Raw genomic sequence first — 26,430 nt, forward strand, 5'->3', positions numbered from 1 at the left:
CGAACGGCTCGAACACCGCCCAAAACAGCTCAAATTTGAGATTGGCGAACAGTTCGAGTCAAACACCGCTCATCTCTAGTGGCTGTGTGTGCATGGCTGCAGAAATGGCTACAGAAAGTAAACAGAGACTGCTGGAGCCCATAGGGAATGAAACAGGTGAGTATATTTTACTTTTTTATTTCATAAAATCTTTAACTTATGGCAGTTCTTCTTAAACAATTATAATTTTTTCGCCAACATAACCATTTGAGGGTTGAAAACATAAAATAAAAATGCAATATTTCTCATGAGAAAATAGAAAATAGTTATAACTGTTTAATGATTACATGTACAAAATCAGAAAAAAAGTGTATTAGTCAATATTATCATGAATACTTTTAGGGGATTGCAGAATGTAAACCCATTATTAGCTATAATTTTTAAAAACAAAAGAAATGAACTGGAGTATAACTTGGTATAGATGCAGAGTGTAGGAGCATGTTCACACTGACCATTAAACAGACAAAACCTGAAATAGAAACAAAATGAACATATACCCTGATATAAGTAAGTAAAAAGCAATAGTGCAAATAAATATCAAAGGATACTTAGTAAACACTATTTTTGATTAAAAAAAAGTGTAAAAGCCACCCCACCAAAAATGACCTCAATTTGAATAAGGGCCGAGCAGGTCCAGGGCCCAACTACGGACACCCAGCTATGGGAAGCTATATAAACGTATTGCACAGCTCAAAGAAAGGGAGGCCATACCCTTGTGTGCACGGAGTGCAAAAACAAAAGAAATGAACTGGAGTATAAATTGGTATACATGCAGAGTGTAGGAGCATGTTCACACTAGCCATTAAACAGACAAAACCTAAGATAGAAACAAAATGAACATATACCCTGCTATAAGTAAGTAAAAATCAATAGTTTATATAAATAACATAGGGTACTTAGTAAACACTGTTTTTGAGGTCATTTTTGACACATGGTAAAGTTTTAATACTAGAGGTTAAGACTGTCCCGACTGAACACACTGACGCTGGTGGGATGGCTTTTACACTTTTTTTGATCAAAAACAGTGTTTGCGAAGTACCATATGTTATAGTGTTGAGCGAGCATGCTCGACACTGCTCGGTACTCGCCCGATCATCTCACTATTCGGGATGTTCGGCAAGCACCGAGCATTTCCGGGTTACTCGGGCGGGAGCTCGGGTCTCCGCCCTGCACGTTTGGCGCTCTTTACAGAGCCAATGAACATGCAGGGATTGCCAGCCAGTCACTGTAATGCCGCAGCCATGTTGTTTGTGGGCATTACAGTGATTGGCTGGCCACACAGCGTCACCTCGAGTATTTAAAACCGGGCGCCCTCATCATGGACACAGTCGCCCGGAATCAGACAGTGTAGGGTCAGTGCTACTGAGCTAGGGAGAGATTTATACTCCGAAATAGTTAGTGTAGGGTCTGTAAAGCCTGCCAAATCAAACAAACAGTCCTTCTCAGGACTAATATCCATCCCAGATATCAGGCAGGCAGGCAGGCTGTATAGGAGACGCAGTGGTTATACCAACAAACGCTGCATTACAGTCCTGTGTACTCCATCTGGTCAAATTGCTAGACTTATTCCCCGGTCTCAGGGGCCAGGAAAAATCCTTTTTTTTCATCTAAATCCCGTATTTTTTTTTCCCTCAGTCAGACTGTACAAATACGCGTCTTATTAACATTTTGGTATTCCCCCCCCCCCCAAAAGAAAAAAAATTGAGTGTGTCTGTGACTGTTCAGACACCAATATATCTGTTTAAAGAGTCTGGTGTAGGCCAGATAGCTAGAACTGTGGTTTTGCAATTCCACAGTTCAAATCTCTCTATTATCCTGCTTTTGGCATTTTTTCCGTAAAAAAAAACAGTAATAGTGTCTCCCTGACTGTTCAGACACAAATATATCTGTTTAAAAGAGTCTGGTGTAGACCAGATAACTAGAACTGTGGTTTTGCAGTTCCACGGTTCAAATCTCTGTATTATCCTGCTTTTGGCATTTTTTCCGTAAAAAACCCCCAGTAATAGTGTCTCCCTGACTGTTCAGACACAAATACATCTGTTTGAAAGATTCTGGTGTAGGCCAGAGAAATAGAACTGTGGTTTTCCTCTTCCACTGTTCTAATCTCCTTTTTATTACCCTTTTTCCATTGATAGTGCAAGTGTAAGCTATTTTACTTCATTTACAATGGGCAAGGTGCGTGGCAAGGGACATGGAACTGGACGTTCTGGTGATGGTGCATTGTAGAGGACTGGGCCGTGGCCAAGGTGAAACTGTGCCACAACCAACAGCCTCATCTTCTCGCTCCCACTTCTTGACCGAATTACTATGGAAGCACACTACAACACCAGTATTGTGAACTGATCAGTGTGAACAGGTTATTAATTGGATAGCAGATAATACTTTCAGTTACCTGGGCACCACCACATCCGGTCTGTCTTCCACACGGTCAAGTTTTAGTAGCCGTGAGTCTCGACTGCATACTCCTCCTCACCCTGATGCTCCTTCCTCCCACCATGCCGAGTGTCGTCAGACAGCAACTGATCCCACACTTGAACACTCTGAAGAGCTGTTCATTGGTCCATTTCCATATTTGTGCCCCTTGCCTGCTCCGCTTGAAGTGGTGGAAGAGGAGATCCCATGTAGCGATGCCCAAATATTTGAACAGCCACGGCCAGAGGAAGTCGACGCTGTCAATTTGTCACAAGAGGTGGACGATGACGAGACACAATTGCCATGAAGTGAGGAGGAGGATCGTGGTGCGCAAGTGGAAGAGGAGGAGGTGGTGGATGATCTAGTAACTGACCCAACGTGGCAGGAGGACATGCAGAGTGAGGCCAGTAGCACACAGGGGGAGGGAGGCAGAGCACCCCAACACGCAGGAAGAAGCAGTGTGGTGGCCGCACACAGAAGGCAGGCAACCGTTCCCCGTAACACCAACACGAGGGACGCTGCCAGTACAACCGGTAGGTCTTCCAGAGTCTGGAATTTTTTTAAAGACTCTGCTGATAACCCCAAAAAGGCCATTTGTACCACCTGCCATGCCAGCATCAGCAGGAGTGACAAAACTACCAGCCTGACCACCGCCAGCATGATCAGGCACATGTCCGCAAAGCACCCGACTTTGTGGGGCGAAACCCAGGGTCCACGACCAGTGTCAGCGGGTGTCACCAGTGCTTTTTCCGCTGCTGTGTGTGTAAGAAAACCCCCTGTTGTGCATGCAAAGATACCCCCTCCTCTCAGTCTTCACATCCCACCGCAGCGTTCAATTGTCCATATCCCAGACCTTTGAACGAAAGCGCAAATTCGCAGCCAACGCCCCACAGGCCACAGTCCTAAATTCGCACATTTCACGACTGCTTGCGTTGGAAATGCTGCCTTTTAGGCTGGTGGAGACGGAATCCTTCCGCAACCTTATGGCGGTGGCCGTCCCTCGGTACTTGGTCCCCAGCCGACACTATTTTGCCTGGTGTGCCATCCCCGCACTACACAAGCACGTGTCCCAAAACATCTGCCATGCCCTCAACAACGCAGTTACTGGGAGAGTCCACCTGACAACGGACACGTGGACAAGTGCTTGTAGCCAGGGACGGTACATCTCCCTGACGGCACACTGGGTAAACATAGTGGAAGCCGGGACCCAGTCGGACCTTGGGACGGAACACATCCTCCCCACACCGAGGATTGCGGGCCCTATTTCAGTCAGAGTTGCCCCCACAGTGTACAGCTCCTGTGCATCATCCTCCTCCTCCTCCTCATGTTCAGCCTCCATCTCAGATATCACCACATCAGTTACAAGCTGGAATCACTGCAGTACTGCCTCAGCCAAGCGGCAACAGGCTGTGTTGAAACTCATAAGCTTAGGTGATAAACCTCACACTGCTTGTGAGTTGTGGACAGCTGTGAAAGAGCAGGCAGATCTGTGGCTGAGACCGCTGAACCTACATCCAGGCATGGTCGAGTGTGACAATGGCTGTAACCTGGTGGCGGCTCTGAGGCGAGGCGAGATCACACACGTACCATGCCTGGCTCATGTGCTTAACCTCGTGGTTCAGCGGTTTCTTAAATCATACCCCGAGTTACCAGATCTGCTCGTCAAAGTACGCCACACTGTCAGCTCATTTTCGCAAGTCGGCTACAGCTTCCGCCGCCCTTGCTGTGTTGCAGCAGCGTTTGCAGCTTCCGTCACACCGACTGGTGTGTGATGTCCCCACACGTTGGAACTCGACCCTTCACATGTTGCAAAGGTTTTGTGAGAAGAAGAGAGCAGTTGTGGAGTACCAGCTGCAACAAGGCCGTCGATATTCAGGTCAGACTCCACACATAAGACCTAAGGGTGGACCTGGATGTCTGACATATGTACCATCCTGATAAATTTTGAAGAGTCCACCAAGATGGTGAGTGGCGGTGACGCCATCATTAGCATCAGCATCCCACTTGTCTGTCTATTGCAATGCTCTCTGCAGAGAATTAAAGAGGAGGCATTGAAGCCAGAGCATGATGAGATGGATCAAGAAGCCATAATGGGCGATTACGCACAGTCCAGCCTCATCTCATCCCAACGTGCATTGGGGGACAATGAGGGAGAGGAGGAGGAGGAAGAACAGGAGCTGGTATCATGCGCTGTAGCCGGTAGTACCTGTACAACTGTCATACTGTCGGTTCAGCGTGGGTGGCCTGAGGACAAGTGGGGGGGGGAGGAGGAGGAGGAGGAGAGTATGGTCAGTCGTCATCTTAGTGAGGACATGGAAGTCTTGCCCGTTACCAGTCTGGCACGCATGGCTGACTTTAATGTTACGCTGCCTTAACCGTGACCCTCGCGTTGTCAAAATGTTGGATGACAGTCATTACTGGTTGTTGACACTTTTAGACCCCCGCTACAAGGAGAACTTTCACTCTCTTATTCCTGAGGTGGAGAGGTCTACAAAAATGTGGCAGTACCAGAAGGCCCTTGCTGCAGAACTGTTAAAAAAAATTCCTATCTGAACACGCTGGCGGCAGAGGTCACAGTTCGTTGACCAACCAAGGCGTACAGGCGAGAGGGACGCAACTCCAATCCAGCAGAGGCAGGGGAACATTGTCAACATTCTGGGACAGTTTTCTGAGACCCGCCCAGCTTACAGGCCCTGAGGCGTGGGGTACTCTCACAAGGAGTGGAAAGTTTCAAAAGATGGTGAGGGAGTAGCTTGCCGACCATACCAGCGTCCTCCGTGATTCATCTGTGCCTTTTAATTATTGGGTATCCAAGCTGGACACTTGAAATGAACTCGCTCTGTATGCCTTGGAGGTCATGGCCTGCCCTGCCGCTACCGTGTTATCGGAGCGTGTTTTTAGTGCCGCTGGGGGAATTATAACTGATAAGCGCACTCGCCTGTTAACTGACAATGCTGACAAGCTGACCCTTATCAAAATTAACAAGGGCTGGATTGGGCCAGACTTGTCATCACCACCAAATGACAGCAGAGTAACATAAAGTCAAATCCACTGTGTATTCCCATGCACCGCTTCACACCCACACATGGGTATACGCTTCCTCATTTCGGCTACTGCGACCTCCACCGCTCTTTCAAGGGGCATTAAAACCATCTTGTTAAGCTACTGCGACCTCCACCACTCTTCCAAGGGGCATTAAAACCATCTTGTTAAGCTACTGCGACCTCCACCACTCTTCCAAGGGGCATTAAAACCGTCTTGTTAAGCTACTGCGACCTCCACCACTTTTACAAGGGGTATTAAAACCATCTTGTTAAGCTACTGCAACCTCCACCACTTTTCCAAGGGGCATTAAAACCGTCTTGTTAAGCTACTGCGACCTCTACCGCTCTTCCAAGGGGCATTAAAACCATCTTGTTAACCTACTGCGACCTCCACCACTCTTCCAAGAGGCATTAAAACCGTCTTGTTAAGCTACTCCGACCTCCACCTCTCTTCCAAGGGGCATTGATATTGTCTTTTTATTCCACTGCGACCTCCACCACTTTTCCAAGGGGTATTAAAACCGTCTTGTTAAGCTACTGCGACCTCTACCGCTCTTCCACGGGGCATTAAAACCATCTTGTTAACCTACTGCGACCTCCACCACTCTTCCAAGGGGCATTAAAACCGTCTTGTTAAGCTACTCCGACCTCCACCTCTCTTCCAAGGGGCATTGATATTGTCTTTTTATTCCACTGCGACCTCCACCACTTTTCCAAGGGGCATTAAAACCGTCTTGTTAAGCTACTGCGACCTCTACCGCTCTTCCAAGGAGCATTAAAACCGTCTTGTTAAGCTACTGCGACCTCCACCACTCTTCCAAGGGGCATTAAAACCGTCAGGTTAAGCTACTGCAACCTCCACCACTTTTCTAAGGGGCATTAAAACCGTCTTGTTAAGCTACTGCGACCTCCACCACTCTTCCAAGGGGCATTAAAACCGTCTTGTTAAGCTACTGAGACCTCCACCGCTCTTCCAAGGGGCATTAAAACCGTCTTGTTAAACCACTCTGAACTACACAGCTCTTCCAACGGGCATTGAAAGGTTGTTTTTAATTAACTCTAACCTCCACGACTCTTCCAACGGGCATTGCATTTCCTCCTAATTTTAGTCAGCTTTTGCTTTTCAATGCATAGGCGAACACAAAGGGAGACTCACTCCCCAATAATGGGTAGAAGGTTTTTAGTACGCTGTAATCCACGTCTGTTTCAAGGGGCATTGCAGTTCCTCATAATTTTTGGAAAGCCTTCCATTCACTGCTTAGGCCAACAGTGTACAGGAGACCCAGTTGCTATAAATGGAAAAAACGGTTTAGTTAAGGCCCTCTGACCTCCATGTCATTTCCAAGGGGCATTGGAGTGCCTCAAAATTTTTGGTAGGCATTGCACTCACTGTATGCCCTATAACTGTGTAGCCGAACCGCTCCTTTTGGTACAGAAACATATCCTACAAGACATGTGTGGTTGACTGGCCTGATATTGATGTGAATGGTCCATGTTCCTGCTGCTGTTTCTCCTTTGCCACCACCTCATCCATCATTCATCACCTGAAGCTTTGTTTTAACTGGAGTCATAGAACTGGGATAGTAGCAGGAAAACATCCAGCAATCCTCGAAGGAGGTAGAATATGCACCAAAACGCTGACCACCTCAGGCCTAGCCGCTACTACATAGATGCGTTTGCATTCCAAGGAACAGAAAGCTAATGAGATGAATGGTCTCATGATCATGAATAGTTTACTCGTTGTGTAGGAGGCCGACCACTGCTGCTGTCTACCTTCTGAACTTTGTTTTGAAGCCTCATTGACTCAGGACCCGCAATCCTCTATGTCTGGAGGATGTGTTGCATCCCAGTGTCCAACTGTGTAACGGCTTCCACAATATTAACCCAGTGTGAAGGTGTCAGAGAGATGGACCATTCCTGGCTACATTCACTTGTCCACGTGTTTGTGGTTAGGCTGTCCTTCAAATAGGGGCGGCTGGGGACCGTTTATGGACACCCGGCCGCCCCCTGGCGGCTGGGGACCAAGCGTGTACACCCAGCCGCCGGGCGGCTGGGGACTGAGTATGGATACCAGGCCGCCGACGCAGCCATGATGTGGTGGCCAGATTCCACCTCCACATGCCTAAAAGGCCCAATTTCAAGTGCAAGCTAGCTAGCAGTATGGTATTGCAGCCTGGGGGTGGGTGGGTGGCAGGCTGCACACTTACGCTTGCATTCCAAGAAAACAAAGCAGATGCTAACTTCTATCATCATCATGCTCCTCACTTTGGCACTCTCATCTCCCCTCATGGATAAGCCAGGGCCCACCGGAGGAGTCTGGTTCTCTGGTGGGCTCGTCCAATGCTGCCCTAAAGCAGGCCAGGCTAAGAAAAGTGTGGGGAAGGTTACCGGGACAAATAGGGGCGGCTGGGGACCGTTTATGGACACCCGGCCGCCCCCTGGCGGCTGGGGACCAAGCGTGGACACCCGGCCACCGGGCAGCTGGGGACTGAGTATGGATTCCGCCTCCACATGCTTAAAAGGCCCAATTTCAAGTGCAAGCAAGCAGTATGGTATTGCAGACTGGGGGTGGGTTGGTGGCAGGCTGCATACTTGTGCTTGCATTGCAAGGAATGGGGGAGGTACAATTGAACACTGCCCTGGGACAAGGACTTGCAAGTCTGATGCAGCAAGAATCACTTCTGATGGGCACACTTTTAGGCAGTGACCTGGGTGTCAGAGATGCTTCCAGGGGTCTTCCCCATGCTGCTCCCATGTCTGTTCAGCACTGCATGCATGTGTCACAAAGCACATGGGCAGATAAGGTTGTAAAATGTTAAAATGACATTTCCCGGTGAATGCATTTGTCACGGTTGAAAGCAATACAAAAGTGCAAAAACGCATAAAAAATGCTACTTGTGAACATAGCCCAAGGTGTGGAGGAGTATTTTTGTTTTTGGTTATTTATTTTACCTTATACACAAGTCTTTACCCTGGAAAGGATGTTCCTTAACATATTTTACAGTAAAGCACTTTCAGTTTCGTTTTTGAACGTTTTATTGTGAGCCCGTAAAAGTGGCTTAATACCTCTGACCACGTTGTTGACAGCAGTGACCTGGGGGTCAGAAATGCTTCCTTGGGCGATCCCCATGCTGTCCCCATGTCATTTGTGTTATGATCTGCTACAAGCACTAAGGAAAGACAGGAGATCTGTCCCTACAATAGAAATAAGCTAGATCCCTTCGATGTAACGAGGAACCTGATCCTGCGATCAGACTCGCTAAAGTCCTCAGCTAGTCTGAACGAAGACCTATAGATGTGAGGGAGGGATCCCTACAAGAACTAGGGACTGGGAGAAAGATGGACACCTCCTAGCAGAAATTGCAGCAGTAAAAAGACAAACAAACAACATAGAACATAGAGGTCATAAGACCTAGCTACACTGACTGAGAAAGGTAACAAAGCACCTGGCTAGCTTAAGAGTAGAACTTACAATGAAGTTCAGCAAGGCCAGAAGGGCGGAGCAGGATTAAATAGGCAAAAAAGGTCATGTGACCAGCATAATAGAAAAAACCTAACAGGAGAGTTCTAACAGTACCCCCTCTTCTATGAGGATCCTCCGGATCCCCTAGGCCCAGGCTTATCGGGAAACTCTTGTGAAACGCTCTGACAAGTCTGGAAGCAGAAACATCATCTGCCCTCACCCATGAGTTATCCTCGGGACCGAAACCCTTCCAAGTGACGAGATACTGCAAACTCCCTCTATACCGTCTAGAATTAAGGATGCGGGAAATTTCATATTCCCCGTCCTCCACCACCGGAGGAACAGTGGCAGTGGCGTCTCTATCTGATACATAAGCTTTTTTCAATAGAGAAACATGAAACACCGGATTAATCTTCCAGGAGGTAGGAACCTCCAACCTAACAGCAGATTGGTTAACTACCTGAAGCACCTTAAACGGCCCTACAAACTTGGGACCCAATTTTTTAGAAGGAATCCTCAACCGCAGATTCTTAGAGGACAACCAAACCATGTCACCAACCGTAAACAAAACCTCTTGACGTTTCCTGTCAAAGTACCTCTTAGATTTTTTGTTAGCCTCCTGAAGATTACCACGCACATCCGTCCAAACTCTTTCCAAATCACCGGAAAAACTCTCCTCCCCAGGCACAGCCGATACCAATTTGGAGAATGACCCAAAAGACGGATGTCTCCCAGAACAACAAAAAAAAGGCGAACACCCAGCAGAAGAAGATGTATGGTTGTTAAGAGCAAATTCAGCAAGCAGCAGAAACTCAGACCACCCCTCTTGATTGTCTGCCACAAAACAACGCAAGAACTGCTCAACATCCTGGTTCTTCCTTTCTGTCTGGCCATTAGACTCAGGATGATATCCAGATGAAAATGACAAATGAACTCCCAACCTGTCACAAAAAACGCGCCAAAAACGAGCCACAAACTGAGGTCCCCTATCAGAAACAATGTCAGTAGGAACACCATGGAGTCTGACAATCTCATTGACAAAGGCCTTAGCGAGTGTCTTAGCGCAGGGCAGTTTGATGAAGGGAACCAAGTGACACATCTTGCTAAAACAGTCCACGACCACCCAGATGACCGTGAAACCCTCAGAGGGGGGAAGGTCAGTAATAAAGTCCATAGCCAGATGTGTCCAAGGTGCACTAGGAACCTCCAGAGGGCAAAGCAACCCCGCAGCAGGAGTATGTGAAGACTTAGATCTAGCACACACAGTACATTGACGCACCCACTTCCTTCTGCGATCCAGGCCACCAAAAACTGTGACCCACAAGTCTCTTGGTCTCAGAAATTCCAGGATGACCTACCAACCGAGACTCATGACACTCAACAAACAAATCTCTCCTAAAGGTCCTAGGCACAAACAACCTCCCATGGGGAGTGTTAGATGGGGCATTCTCCTGTGCTTTAAGAATCTCATCTTCCAAAACGGAGTCCAATGCAGCAATCACAACACCTTCTTGTAAAATGCTCTCCTCCTCCTCAGCACCGACCATGGGAGAAAAGCTGCGAGACAAAACATCAGCTTTAACATTCTTGGTACCAGGGATGTAAGTAACGGAAAAATTAAACCGCGAAAAAAAAAGTGCCCACCTAGCCTGACGGGCATTCAAGCGCTTGGCAGCATCAAGATAGATCAGATTTTTATGATCAGTGAAAACCTGAATGGGAAAATCAGCACCTTCCAAGAGATGACGCCAGTGTTCAAATGCGAGTTTAAAAGCCAGCAATTCCCGATTACCAATATCGTAATTAAGTTCAGTCTCAGAAATTTTTTTTGAAAAAAAGGCACAGGGATGTACTCCATCCTTGTTTTCCTGAGACAACACCGCACCGAACCCCACAGAAGAAGCATCAACCTCGACCAAAAACGGCTTAGTCACATCAGGCTGCATAAGGATGGGGGCAGAGCTGAACCTCTCCTTTAGAAACACAAAAGCTTCAATGGCCTCAGTCATCCCGTGAACCGTATTAGAACCTTTCCTGGTGAGATCGGTCAGTGGTTTAACAAAAATAGAAATTTTTTTAATGAATTCTCTGTAATAATTGGCGAAACCCAAAAACCTCTGTATCGATTTCAAACCAATAGGCCTAGGCCATTCCTGCACAGCTTGAACTTTCACCGGGTCCATCTCAAAGCCCTCGCTGGAGATAATGTAGCCCAAAAAACTAATTCTCTGTACAGCGAACTCACATTTCTCCAGCTTAGCAAAAAGCGAATTGTCAATCAATAACTGTAATACCTCAGGTACGCTCCGCCAATGAGACTCCAGGTCAGGCGAATAAATCAAAATGTCATCCAAATACACAACCACATTTTTGCCGATCAAAGGTCTAAGGATGTCATTAATAAGATTCTGAAAAAATGCTGGTGCATTGGTAAGACCAAAAGGCATAACCAAATTCTCAAAATGACCCACAGGAGTGTTAAAAGCAGTCTTCCATTCATCACCCTCCGTCATGCGCAACAAATTGTATGCCCCCCGGAGATCAATTTTAGAGAACCACTTGGCCCCCACTAACTGGTTAAACAAATCAGGAATCAATGGCAGTGGGTAGGGATTGCGTACAGTAATTTTATTAATCTCGCGAAAGTCCAAACAAGGACGTAAACCGCCGTCCTTTTTTTTAACAAAAAAAAATCCAACAGCCACAGGTGACTTAGAGGGTCTGATATGACCGGTGGCCAAGCTCGTCTGTATGTATTCCTCCAAAGCCTTTCTCTCAGGAATAGTAAGATTAAATAAATGACTTTTAGGAAGAGTCGCTCCAGGGACAAATTCAATGGTACAATCGTAGTCTCTATGGGGAGGCAAAATTTGCGACTCCTCCTCAGAAAAAAAATTTCCAAAAATCCTGAATAGGTACAGGTAATTCTCCTTTATCCACAGCAGCAATGCGCCCGTTACAACACTTGTCATAACACTTAGGGCTCCAGGACTTAATTTCATTGGTAGACCAATCCAGTACAGGATTGTGCAATTTTAACCAGGGCAACCCCAAAACTACTGGAGAAGGCAAATTATTTAATACCACCAAATCCAAATTTTCTTGGTGAATACCATTAATAGTGAGGAGAAATTCATAAACCTTGTGAATAACACATTTCAAGGGAGAGCCATCGACAGAAACCACGGCAATAGGGGATGACAAAGGTTTGGGTTTTAAATGACGTTTTTCCAAGAATCCCCCATCAATCACATTCAGAGTTGAACCACAATCCACAAATACCCGAAATTCAATTAATTCTTCCTGAGCTGCGGTAGTAGCAGAAAGAAATACACCCTTAGTGTTTAAACAGGCTATGCGGGCGTAACTGACCTTTTTTTTTTCTTTGTTCATACGAAGCGCACAGTTCTTAATGAAATGGTCAGACTTGCCGCAATAAAAGCACAAACCTTCAGAAAAATTGCGGTCTTTTTCCTGAGAGCGGGGTAACATCGCCCCAATCTCCATCGGCTCTCCAGTGTCAGTACAGACCCTCTCAAGACTCGGAGCTGACATGGCCGAGGATTTACTCTCATTAACCCTTGCACGCAGTCTCCTGTCCACCCGTATAGCTAATTGCATTGCCTCCTGCAAGTTTTCAGGTGTAGGATAAGCAATCAGCAGATCCTTAACTCTTTCACCTAGCCCAGCAAGAAACAAACTTTTCAGAGCTGAATCGTTCCACCCCACCTGAGGAGACCACCGACGGAAGTGAATACAATAATTTTCCACATTCCCTGATCCCTGCCTCAAATGTCTCAATTCCGTCTCAGCTGATGAGACACGATCAGGATCATCATACAACAACACCAAAGCAGAAAAAAACCTATCCATTGATCTAAAGCACGGATCACTAGGTTGGAGAGAAAAGGCCCAAGGTTCTTTGCGCAAAAGTGACATTATGAACCCTATGCGCTGTGATTCATCACCAGAGGATCTGGGTCTCAAACGAAAATACAATAAACAAGCATTTTTAAAGGAAAAAAAATCTTGTTGTTCATCAAAAAATAAATCAGGCAATCGTACCTTTGGCTCCACAAAATGCGCTCCAGAACAGCTACTCACATGTTGTTGGAGCTCGGCCACCTCCAGAGAGAGTCCCTGCAGGCGTTGAGCCAAATCCTGAACCGACACCATGATGGAAACTGAAGGTCTTTCCTTAGAGAAATTTTTTTGGGCTGTTCTTACTGTTATGATCTGCTACAAGCACTAAGGAAAGACAGGAGATCTGTCCCTACAATAGAAATAAGCTAGATCCCTACGATGTAACGGGGAACCTGATCCTGCGATCAGACCCGGTAAAGTCCTCAGCTAGTCTGAACGAAGACCTATAGATGTGAGGGAGGGATCCCTACAAGAACTAGGGACTGGGAGAAAGATGGACACCTCCTAGCAGAAATTGTAGCAGTAAAAAGACAAACAAACGACATAGAACATAGAGGTCAAAAGACCTAGCTACACTGACTGAGAAAGGTAACAAAGCACCTGGCTAGCTTAAGAGTAGAAATTACAATGAAGTCCAGCAAGGCCAGAAGGGCGGAGCAGGATTAAATAGGCAAAAAAGGTCATGTGACCAGCAAGATAGAAAAAAACTAACAGGAGAGTTCTAACAATTTGAGCACTGTCACTATCATTTTTGCCACTTTTTAGGCTTTCTACAGACTGCCAGGGGGAGCCGCCGCAAAAATGCTCGGGTCTCCCATAGACTAACATTGGGCTCGTTGCTCGGGTCGAGCACCCGAGTATCACGGTGAGCTCGGCCCGAGCTTCAAGCACCCGAGCATTTTAGTGCTCACTCAACACTAATATGTTATTTATATACAATATTGCTTTTTACTTGCTTATAGCTGTGTATAGGTATTTGTTCATTCTGTTTCAACTTAGCATACTTTACGTTTATATGGAAAGCACCAATTCATGGATTCATAAAAAGGATTACATTATTTAATACGAGTTTCATCCTTGTAATAACATCTGTGTATTACTTTTAGACATGCTTAGTTACAAGGCAAATAAGACAGTTCTAAATGGTAACATACTGCATCTCTGCTGAAGTGAAGCTGAAACAATATTTCTTGAGTAAGCAACGCAGGTGGCTGAGTCTTAGAAAGCCTTACGTATCATTACTGGATTTCCTACTTTCCTCTTTTGGCCACAGTACAAGTGTACGTCTTTATAGAATTGAAAATAAAATGTTTCCTTGAGGTTTCAGTAGGATCAAACGACAAGTGGCAATCTATGGGATACTTATCAAACCAACAGTCCAAGCAAACGTTTGATCCACAACTGTGACATTTCCTATCATATGCTGACAGAGAATAGTTTGTGCTGCATCCTTCCCGGGCTTCCTATTTGGCAATGACTTCTAATTAGAAACTATGGGGGCCAACAAGGAGAGGTCAGTATTTGTTTCAATTGTTCATAAGCTGGTAGCATTTCTATCATCTCCAATCGCTTAATGGCTTAAAGTATTTATAGCAATTAGTATAACCTATAACAATGAGTATAACATGTTTATTTTTATTTAGACAAATGCTATACTTTTAAATCAGTAGACAGATTGGATTGGATCTCCAGCCTTTTGGGATAAATATCCACTTAGTAGGAAATTGAAATACTTATCTTATTCATACATCAGGTCTTTCTGCCACTCAGTTCATTAGATTCTAGTATTACAAAACGTTAATCTATAAGACTTCAGCTATCCAAAGATTTGAAGTGGTATTCTGAAATTAAGGTAGTAGACATAAATGCTATTAGGAGCTTGTGCTATAAAGGGATCTTCTGATTTGGAACACCATTTTTAAATAACTAATGCTATAGATCTGACATAATAGAGAGGAACCCCTACTTAAAACCCTAATCTATTAGAATAATGAGACTAAAAATAATGTCTCTTGCAATATAAAGGGGTTGTCCACTACTCAGACAACCCCTTCTGAATCCCAGTTTCCCCCCAGTAAAATAATTACATTTTTATTCACTCTGGTGTCGGTGCCATTCCAGCAGTGTCAGCACTGGCTCTCCTAGGGCTCGTGTGACCTTATTTTTTCACGCGATCCCTGCTACCAATATGCAGTGGCTTCACTCTCCTCTCCTATGGACTTAATTAACATCAAGAGGAAATGAGAGAGGAGCTACACTTAATTCCAATGTCTTGATTTGTCTGAAGGAGGGGAGAGTGAAGGCTACAGGGATTGTGTGATATGATAATGTCACGTGATCCCCGGGGAAAGCCAGTGCCGGCACCACTGGAACAGCATTGGCACAGGAGGTTAGTATCAATGTTATTATTTTACAGGGGGGAACTATAGTGATTGTACAAGTAGTGGACAACCCCTTTAAGACCTAGTATGTATATCTATGTATTAAAAAGACAACCTGGTGATTTCAAGGTTATAATGTTTTATTTGTCCTTTGGTGCTGTAAGGAAATGAAACACTTGCTGCCACATATTAATGCTGAATACTGCCAGTCCCAGCAGCACCAATATTATTGTATGGGGACACTACTAACAAAAAATATTTGTCCTAAATACGCATGCTCATTTGAATGGAATCTGTCAGCAGAATTTCACATTCCAAACTATTTATATGTGCATGTAGCTCTTTCAAAGACAAGTCCAGCAATACCTTTAATTGACCAGTTAATTCCTCAATTATTGAGAAATCAGCATTTTAATTGGTATGCAAATGGAGCTGAAGAATTGTTTTTAGGTCTGAAACCTCTGTCACTCCAGCTCGATTTCCCGCCCAGCAGCACTTTTTCCTGCTGACTCAGGTATTTTTTGCCTCACATAGCATAGATTCAGTCAGTTAAGCAAGAAGAGACAGCGCAGGTTGAAGGATAGAGCTGGAGTGACAGAGGCTACAGATCTACAATAGTTCTTCAGCTTAATTTGCATATTAGTTCAAACACTGATTTCTCAATAATGGAGGAACAGAATGGACTTGTTTTTGAAAGAGCTACATGCACATATAGTTTTGGGGGTGAAATCCTGCTAACAATTTTTCTTTAAGGTCCACGTCTTGGAATTGATGCAAATTTTCCATTGCAAAATTGACATGCAGTGTGGATTTTCCACAGAATGTCAATTTATGTTACAGCTTGTTTATGACCTATGAAGGAGTGTGAAGTGAGAACTGGAGAAGTAGGGAGAGGTGCAGGCAGGCAGTGTAGAAGGAGAGTGAGGGGGACATCAAACCATCATACACACTGGAGTAAGCCTTGGTTAGGGGATGTGGCTTGCATAAGCAGAAATACAAGCCACACACACTTATACGTATGTGACACAATGTCCCAGAAGGATGGGGTAGCACTCAGGAGCAGCTGCAGTGGCATGTAAAAATTTGGGCACCCCTGGTCAAAGTTAGTGTTATTGTGAACAGTTAAGCAAGTTGAAGATGAAATGATCTCTAAAAGGCCTGAAGTTAAAGATAACAGATTTCCTTTGTATTTTAGGCAAAAAATATATATTTTTTAATCTTTGAGGCTGAGTGCCCACGTAGCGTTCTTCAAGCGTTTATGCTGCGGAATTTCCGCAGCGGAAACGCTTGTGAAACGCTAGGTAATCCGCACCCCATGGTCCCCAAGGGGATTCCGCATGTTCTATGCACATGCTGCGGATTTTTCCTCAGCGTTTATGCTGCGTACAAAAAACCGCAGCATGTCATTTAATTTTGCGGAAGCGCAGCGGAACTCCCGTCATTGACTTGCATTGAGACGCATAGAAACCGCGACTGTACATTTTTACAAGCGGCTTCTATGCGTCTCTATGTGCGGATGGTACCCAGTTCTGGAGGAGAGGAGACTCTCATCCATACCTGGGTACCATTGTACCTGTAAAAAAAGAATAAAATAACAAATAAAGTTTATACTCACCTGTCCGGCGGCTTCTCTCTGAATGCCGGCATCGCTTGAGGACCTGCGGTGACATCACAGTCATGTGACCGCAGGCCCTTCACCGCTCTGTCTCGCGATATGCCGGCATCCAGGAACCAGACAGGAACGAGCGCTGCAGCCACGCCGGGCATCGGGGGTGAGTATAGCTTTATTTGTTTTCATTTTTACGGTCACACTGTATAAATCCATGCTGTTTGCATGGATTTATACAGTGTGACCTAGTTGTCAAGCACTTTCCAAGTGATGCTATCGCCCGGAAAGCGCTTGTCAATCTGCATGCGGAAACGCATGTGAATCCGCATGTGGATCCGCATGTATTCTGCAGGAAAAACGCATGCACAATCTGCATGCGTTTTTTCTGCCAGGGAGATGTAGAAATGCTGCAGAAATTTTCTGCTTCATTTCTGCATCGTGGGCACATAGCCTGACATTTAAAAATGACGAAAAAGGAAAATGGGCCAATGCAAAAGTTTGGGCATCCTGCATGGTTAATACCTAGTAGCACCCCCTTTTGAAAGTATCACAGCTTGTAAAAGCTTTTTGTAGCCAGACAAGAGTCTTTCAATTCTTGTTTGAGGGATTTTCATCCATTCTTCCTTGGAAAATCCTTCCAGTTCAGTGAGATTCCTTGGTCGTCTTGCATGCATTGCTATTTTGAGGTCTAGCCACAGATTTTCATTGATTTTCAGAAGAGGGGACGGTGAGGGCCATTGTAAAACCTTCAGATTGCACCTTTTGAGGTAGCCTATTGTGGATTTTGATGTTTGTTTAGGATCATTAACCATTTGTAGAAGCCATCCTCTTTTCAACTTCAGCTTTTTTACAGATGATGTTATGTTTGCATCAAGAATTTGCTGAAATTTCATTGAATCCATTGTTCCCTCTACCCGTGAAATGTCCCCTGTACCATCGGCTGCACCACAACCCCAAAGCATGACTGATCTACCCCCATGCTTAATAGTTGTCGAGATGTTATTTTCCTGAAATTTGGTAGCCTTTTTTCTCCACACATACCTTTAATCATTGTGGCCAAAGACTTCTATTTTAACCTTTTCGACAGAACTTGTTTCCAAAATGTATCAGGCTTGTTTAGATGTTCTTTTGCATACTTCTGATGCTGAATTTTATGGTGAGGCTGCAGGAGAGGGTTTCTTCTGATGACTCTTCCATGAAGGTCATATTTGTGCAGGTGTCTCTGAACAGTAGAACAATGAACCACAAAGCTAGAGTCTGCTAAATCTTTCTGTAGGTCTTTTGAGGTCAAGCTGGGGTTCTGATTTGCCTCTCTAGCAATCGTACGAACAGCTCTCACAGAAATTTTGCTTGGTCTTTCGGACCTTATCTTGACCTTCACTGTTCCTGTTAGCTGACATTTCTTAATTACATTTCAAACTGAGGAAAGGGCAACTTGAAAAACACTTTGCTATCTTCTTATAGCCTTCTCCTGCTTTATGGGCCTCCACCATTTTCATTTTCAGAGTGCTAGGCAGCTGCTTAGAAGAACCATGGATGCTGTTTTTTTAGCATAAAGTTAGAGGAGGCTTGGTTTTTACAAAGCTGGGAAATTTTCATCACCTGGCATTTCCTAATGATTGTAGTGAACAAGCCATAACCCTAACAGGCTAATTAAGGTCTGAAACCTTGGTCAAAATTATCAAAGCACACAAATCTCCAAGGGTGCCCAAACTTTTGCATAGGCCCATTTCCCTTTTTGTAATTTTTTAAAATGAAAAAAAAAGACAATATATATATTTATTTGCCTAAAATACAACTGAAATATGCAATCTTTAACAATATGCCTTCTAGAGATCATTTCATCTTCAACTTGCTTAACTGTTCACAATAACAGTGATTTTGACCAGGGGTGCCCAAACTTTTACATGCCACTGTATGTGAGGTCACAGTGAGAAGTAAAATCACATGAAGTTACATATAGAAAAAGGAGAGGAATATGAGCTGTTACAGATTTAGAGAGAATATACAGTAGAGATTGAAATACATTTTTCATCTCCCCAGAGTACCCTCTTTATTGTGATGTTAGCAGCTAAGATGTGTATTATGATGTTCAGCAGCAGATGAGGTGTTTATTATGAGGTTCTACAGCAGCTTAGGTGTCTAATATGAGTTGAGGTTCTGCAGCTGGTGAGGTGTCTATTATGTAGATCTGAAACAGCTAAATTGAGAATTATGAGGTTCTGCAGCAGCTGAGATGTGTATTATATTCTGCCACAGTTGAGGCATGTGTTACGTGGTTCTGCAACAGCTGAGGTGTGTATTTTGAGACTCTACAGCAGCAGAGATGTTTTATATATGGTTTTCCTACAGTTAAGTTGTCTATTATAAGGTTCTAAAGTAGCTGAAGTGTGTATATGTGGCGCCCCTGCGGGTTCAGTCGCCACAGAGGTACTGCATCTCACCCAGAGGTGTGGTGCCCCACTCTCAGGTAAGGAAGGAGTACTGCCCGGGACCCACCCACCTGCATCCAACACTACACTATTCCAGACCAGCAGGAGGGGCAAGATGCATGTGCACAGTGCTGAGCCCTGTCCCTGGTTAGAAGGAGGGGAACTGAGAGAGGGAGAACCATGTAGTGGGTGTGGATGGAGCAAGAAAATCAGGGGCGCACCTTCAGTAGGAGTATAAGAAGGGAACCATCTTGAAAGAGTCAGTTCAGTCTGAGGAGAGAATCAGAAGAGAGAGAGAGTTGGAAGCAGGAGCTCTGGAGGAGCTCTTCTCAGAAGGAGTGGAGGAAGGAGTAGGGGCCTAGTCTGAGAAGCCCAGGAGGAAAGACTGAGAGAGGACAGGAGCAGAGGGAAGGCTCCAGGAGGAACAGAGGGGATCCCAGGGGCATGGCAAGTGCGGAAGCCAACCATGCGCCCAAATCTACACGGACGTGGAGGGATCAGGCCGCAGAGGGGACTGGCCCCTAAACTAGTGGAGAAGAATCAGGCTCAGGTAGATAACCGGAGGCTACTGTACTTTCAAGGTGCAGTTGCCCACTACCACAATTACATCGCCGAAAAGGTGGCCGCATAGGGTCCAGGGGACTGCAGGTCGCCCGACAAGACCCAGGGCTACTGGCTTGGGACACTGATTGTGAGGCGCAGGGCACGAGGGTGAGAGCCAGCGCAGGAAGACAACCGAGGAAGGAACATAGAATGGGGTCCCGTTTAAATACTCCTGAAATACCTGAGAGCTGCTGTACCCCTTCCTTGGTGAAAGCAGGGCGACGTGGGTGGTTATAAGCTGGCAGTTGTAACCAGGAGCAGCGTGATAACTGTGAGTTAAATCTGAAGACTTCACCCCACTGTGTCCTTGAATAATTGCTGGGCCATCACCAGCCCTGCACTACACAGCACCAGCAACATCTACCTCACAACATCATCATATCCTGCCCTGGGGCTAAGCTCTACCTGTGGAGACCTGAACCAACTCTGCTGCGTCACTATCAGCTCCAGAGGATCTGCACCGCAGCGGTGGCCCCATATAGCCGCATACCACAGGTGGCGTCACGAACATTAAGGCTGTGTGCCCACAATGCGTTTTTTAAGCATTACCGCAGCGGCAATAGCCTGCCATGTTCCCCAATGATAATCCGCATGTGTTGTGCACATGCTGTGGAAATTTCCGCTGCGGGTTATCATTGCGGAAAAAAACGCAGCACTACCAATTATTTTGCGGAAGCACTGCATTTTCGCCGCCATTGACTTGCATTGAATCGCTTGGATTCCGCATCACTGCATCTGTAGATGCGGAATCCAAGCGTTTCAATGTGCGGATGGTATCCGGGTGTGGAGGAGAGGAGGCTCTCCTATGGACCCGAGTACCATAGAACCTGTAAAAAAAAAAGAATAAAATAAAAAATAAATATTATATTTACCTTCTGATGGCCCCTGCTGCGCTTGTCTTCGCTTGCCGGCAGCTCGCGGTGGACTGAAGGACCTGTGCTGACGTCATTTAGTCATGTGACTGCTGGTCCTTCAGTGTAGTGTACCGCAAGCTGCCGGCAAGGGAGGACAGAGCGAAGCAAGACTGCGGGGGCCATCGAAAGGTAAGTATAGATTTATTTTTTTATTTTTAAACATTCTTTAAGGTCATACTATATAAATCCATGCCGTTAGCATGGATTTATATAGTGTGACCAAGTTGTCAAGCACTTTCCAAGTGATGCTAAAATCGCTTGGAAAGCGCTTGTCAACCCGCATGCGGAAATGCGTGTGAAGAACGCTTCACATCCACATGTCACTGGCAGGAAAAACGCATGTGTATTGTACATGCGTTTTTTCTGCCAGGGAGATGCAGAAACGCTCAGGAAAAATCCAGAGCATTTCTGCATCGTGGGCACATAGCCTAACTATAAAACCTTATTTCCCCTTTTACTTTTCCCCTTTAATTGACCGCCCTGGGTCATGGCCCGGGTCACTGCCACCGTGACATCCCCCAGCATCAACCGGCCAGGCTACCGAATACCCCCCGGCCCAGGGGGCCCATCATACACTATGAGGTTTTGCAGCAGCAAATGTATGTATTCTGAGGTTCTGCAGCAACAGAGGTATGTATTAGGAGGCTCTGCAGCATCAGAGATGTGTTTTATGGGGTTCTGGAATTGCTGAGGGGTCTATTATGAGGTTCTTTAGCAGCTGAAGTGTGTATAATATGAGGTTCTGCAGGGGTGTCCAGTATTTAGTCAGTTTTTTACATCTGTATTTGTAAGCCAAAACCAGGAGTGGGTGAAAAATGCAGAAGTGGTGACATGTTTCTATTATACTTTTCCTCTGATTGTTCCTCTCCTGGTTTTGGCTTACAAATACTGTTGGAAAATACTAACCAAATACTGAACGTGTGAACGTGGCCTAAAACACAGGCTTTACAGAATCTTTTCTCACAAAATGATTTATCAATCTACTCAGCTCCTCCTGCTCTATAACAACCTGCCTGCAGATACGACTGCATTATAATGGTGACAGGTTTCCTATTAAGGCTGTCCAAATGGCTTAAAACTTAAAATAAACTCAGTTTCATGTTTAAAAGGATTATTCTGGTTCCACTCACTTCTTTATTGGGAAATGAGCAGTAGGGTGAAGTCACGTCCACAGATACCTGTCAGGATGTATGTGCCATCGGCTGGAGTTGCACACGTTTCCTAATAAATAGGACAGATGCACGAACCTACCTATCACACACTTCTTGCAACAGATATCTGTAGACGTAACACACCACACATCTCCCAATATGGAACTGAGAGAAGCTGGACTAAAAATGCATTATGTAAAATTACCATTCTCATGACCTGCCTTCCTTTTACTTTGTAATCTTACTGGAGGAAAATGTGTAAGAGCTTAGGTTTGGGGGAGCAGTGGGGACCCTTGTATGCAAAGTGCATTGTGCATACTCATAGAGGAGTTTGGAGCAGGCTGCTCGGAAATGGCCAAGGGACTTGCAGCCTTGAGGAAGACAGCGCAATATAAGCAAGGAAAAGCTGTAGAAAGGTGCACGCTAAGGGAGATGATGTCACCAGCACAGAGGAGGAGGCAGCCTCAACACCGCTACTCTACGTTTTTTTCATAGCACATTCTCCTCCTCCATTTCACCCTGCTTGTGCCTCTCAGTTATACCCATCACCAGATGTGTTGCTATTGTCTTAAAAATATTAGGGGCGAGAGTCCCAAGCAATATGTCTTTTACACACCATCATCACTTAAAACAAAATTTTGCATATACAGTTATATACATGTAGATTAACATTTGCTGTTGTACCAGAACTAGACAATACCTACATACTAATCCAAGCAAAACAAATTATACAAAAATGCTGATTACTAGTGATGAGCGAGCATGCTTGCTACTGCTCGGTGCTCGCCCGAGCATCTCACTGCTCGAGATGCTCGGCGCTCGCCGAGTATTTCCGGGTTGCTCGGGCTGGAACTCGGGTCCCCTCCCTGCATGTTTGGCGCTCTTTAGAGAGCCAATGAACATGCAGGGATTGCCTGCCATGCACTGTAATGCCATAGCCATGTTGGTTGTGGCGCTACAGTGATTGGCTGGCCAAATAGCGTCATCAGGTCTATATCAGACCTGGCGCCGCCATGTTCGTCACAGTCACTCTGGATCAGACAGTGTAGGGAGAGCTGCTGCTGCGTCAGGGAGAGATTTGCTTGTGTATTAGGTAGTGTAGGGAGAAAAACCGTACATTACACATATCCATCTTAACAAACAGTCCTTCTGAGGACTAATCCATCTGCAGAGATATCAGGCAGGCAGGGTGTATAGGCACGCAGTGTATATAGCAGACTGCAGTGCATATAGCACAAGAGGCTCCATTCAAATTCTGCCTTCTGCTGCTGTTAGATATTTCTATACAAAGGCCCAGGTCTCAGGGGCCAGGAATACTTTTCTTTGGATCTTAATCCTCATTATTTGCTTAAAAAGCAATCCAATTCTGCAGCGCCATTTGCTTTTTCAGGTTCTTTCCATATTACAGCGCTAGAAATCCAGCTATTTAAAACTGTTTTCTCCGTCAAATGGATCACATATACGTTGTCAGAAAATACTGTCATTTCTGGCCTCCATTAAAAATTTCCTTTAGTGTGTCAGTGAAGCAGTTCACAGCAGTTTGCTGTTCAAACTACTTACCTAGAGGCCAGGTATTTAAAACTCTGTTTTCTCCGTCACACGGATCACATATAAGTTTGCTCCAAACTCAGTCATTTGTAGTGAGTGTGGAAGATATTGTCCTGCTTTTAAAATGGGCAAGGCATGTGGCAAGGGACGGGGAACTGGACGTGATGGTAATGGTGCATGCAGAGGCCGAGGACAAGGCCGAGGACAAGGCCGTGGGTAAGCCGAAATTGTGCCACAACAAACACCCACATCTTCTCGCCTGACCTTCCTGTCCCAATTTCTAGGGGACCGCAGCACACCACTATTGAACCTAGAGCAGTGTTAAAAGGTTGAAAAAAATGTAGGATTTGGACTACCAACCATATCAGTGTAAATCTAGCATGGTAGAAGGTATATTAAAATATAACTTTTAATGATTATATGATAAAAATGGCCAATGGCTCAATAAAAATAGACAATAGACACGATAAACCAACAAACGACACACATAGACATTTAGTCACAATCCCACGGGGGCGAGGGTGGAATTACCCAATATTACAACCCCCCCAGCAATAAGGCAGTGACATGTAAATAAATGAGAAAGGAACAATCTCACCGATAGTTGGAGTATAGCCTTACTCGAAGCACAAGAGGATCCCCACTTGGCTGGTTACTTCATCCAGAGAGGTACAATCCACAGAAGAGATACAAACAAATGGGGGGGGGGGAGGAACTACCCACACATTACCCATAAAGCGATATCTCATGTATAAATAGGTGAGCCGGGGATCTATTGCACACGTCCCAAAAAGTTTCCCATTCCCTACGCGTTTCGTTAGTCACTCATCAGGTGATAGTGAGGAAATAGGGGACCGCTGTATAAGCACAGCATAATAGGATTCCCAAAAACAATATACAAAAGGGAATTACATGTGCTGCATGCTCAGATAATGGGTGGCGGTTTAAATATTCTCACTTTTAGTGCCAATTACAAACAAACATCATTTCCGGTGCGCTATGTGACGCCCCACAGTGTTCATGTGACCAGACTGAAGGTGCAGGTAATGACAAGGTAAAGCGTTCCACGCTGGAACACATCGTCGATCAGGGAGGAAACGGAAGGGGCGGGACATCATGCAACATCCGGTCCACAGCGCTCCAGCGTGGAACGCATAGGTCAGGTATTGCGCGGCAGTGACAGCACTGCGTCACTTCCGGTGCGCTATATGGCGCGCCACAGTGCTAATGTAACCGGACTATACACAAGGGCACCAACAAAGCGATGCATTCCACGGTGGAACGCATCGCCAAACCATGAAAACCGGCTCACTGCACTCCAGTGTGGGGACGCACCTGCAAAGTCCCACACAACATGTCACCACCATATTGATGAGGGGAAGCGCTACTAACATATACCTGCACTCCATAAAGAACACCCAACCATGTATATACTCAAATAAGGCGCCATTACCATGACAACCACCACTATAAGGGGGTGAAAGAAGAAAGAGAGCATCACATAGATACAGTAGAGGTATAAATTCATGTCTATAAATATGGCTATTATAGCAATCTATAAAATAAGCCATAACGCCTAATCAAAAATGCAAAGACAGATCATCTCAAGGATTCATAGAAATCCAAAGGTAGAAATAGCAATGCTATATAATTAAAAAAACACCCTAATAATTTAGGTAAAAGGAATCCTACAACCCAGGATATAACGCAACCGGAGGAGGACAAAATATTTTTTAGCGTGGTAGTTGAGGCGGGCCAATTAGCCCAGGGTCATGAATAATCATGAAAAAATCCTAAAATTGGCAGGCATACAGATGGACAACCGAATTGGAGAAAAAGAAAGAAGAAAGGAAGGCCCTAATGTACAACTAATGTTCAACTATTCTGGCAACCTACCTGACAGCGGAGGTTGGCACCCTAAGGGAAAACAAGAATGGTGCCCCCGCTCCACGACGGCTCTCCCTAAATATCCCTGATAGGCCCTAAAGTTAAGGGAGATAGATTTAAAGGAAACAACCAAAGGTTAAAGTCTCATTGAGGCCAAGTGGGGATTGGGTTTTGAGACAGAAAATCCACCTGGTCTCACATTGAAGGATTTGTTTATCCCAATTACCACCCCGTAAGGGGACGTCAACCTTATCGATTCCCATAAAGGTCAACAGTGAGTCGTCTCCCCCATGTACTGCATTGATATGTCTCGCAAGGGGGGTGTCCCTTTTATTGGCAATGTCCCTCAAATGTTCCCCAATTCTTCTTCATAATTCGCGAGTGGTCTTTCCTATATATTCTAAACCGCATTCACAGGTGGCTTTGTAGATGACTCCCTTCGTGCGACAATTAATAAGGGAATGAATGGTGTACTCCTTTCCTGTGACATTGCTTAAGAATTTCTTCCCTGTTTTCAGGACTCGGCAAGCGATGCAACCACTGCATCTATAACAACCCTTAATGTTATTAGATGTAAGCCAAGTGGAATGGCGAGGGGGGACAAAATGACTGTGCACCAATCTATCACCAATGGAACGGCATCTATTAAAGGTGATAAGAGGGTGTGAGCCAATCAATTCACGAATGTCGGTGTCCATCTTTAGTACCTGCCAATGTCTCCATAGGATAGAACGAACCTCCTCCGAGCTATTGTCATAAGTGGTAATGTAGCGAATAGACGTCTGCTCTGTTTATTTAGGTTTAGGAACCAATAATGATGCTCTGGAGTCATTGTACGCTTTCTTAAGTATACCATCCGGGTACCCCCTATCGTGAAAGCGCCGTCTAAGATCCTTTGCCTGTCTCTCAAAGGATTCGGGCAGGGAACAGTTTCGCCGGACTCGAAGATATTGTCCCTTAGGAATGCCCTTTTTCTGGGAAGCAGGGTGATTGCTATCCCATCACAACAGGGCATTCGAGAAA

The sequence above is a fragment of the Phyllobates terribilis genome, unplaced genomic scaffold (genome assembly GCF_046119375.1).
Source record: "Phyllobates terribilis strain yellow unplaced genomic scaffold, ASM4611937v1 Scaffold_3__8_contigs__length_932513732, whole genome shotgun sequence".
Lineage (NCBI taxonomy): Eukaryota > Metazoa > Chordata > Amphibia > Anura > Dendrobatidae > Phyllobates > Phyllobates terribilis.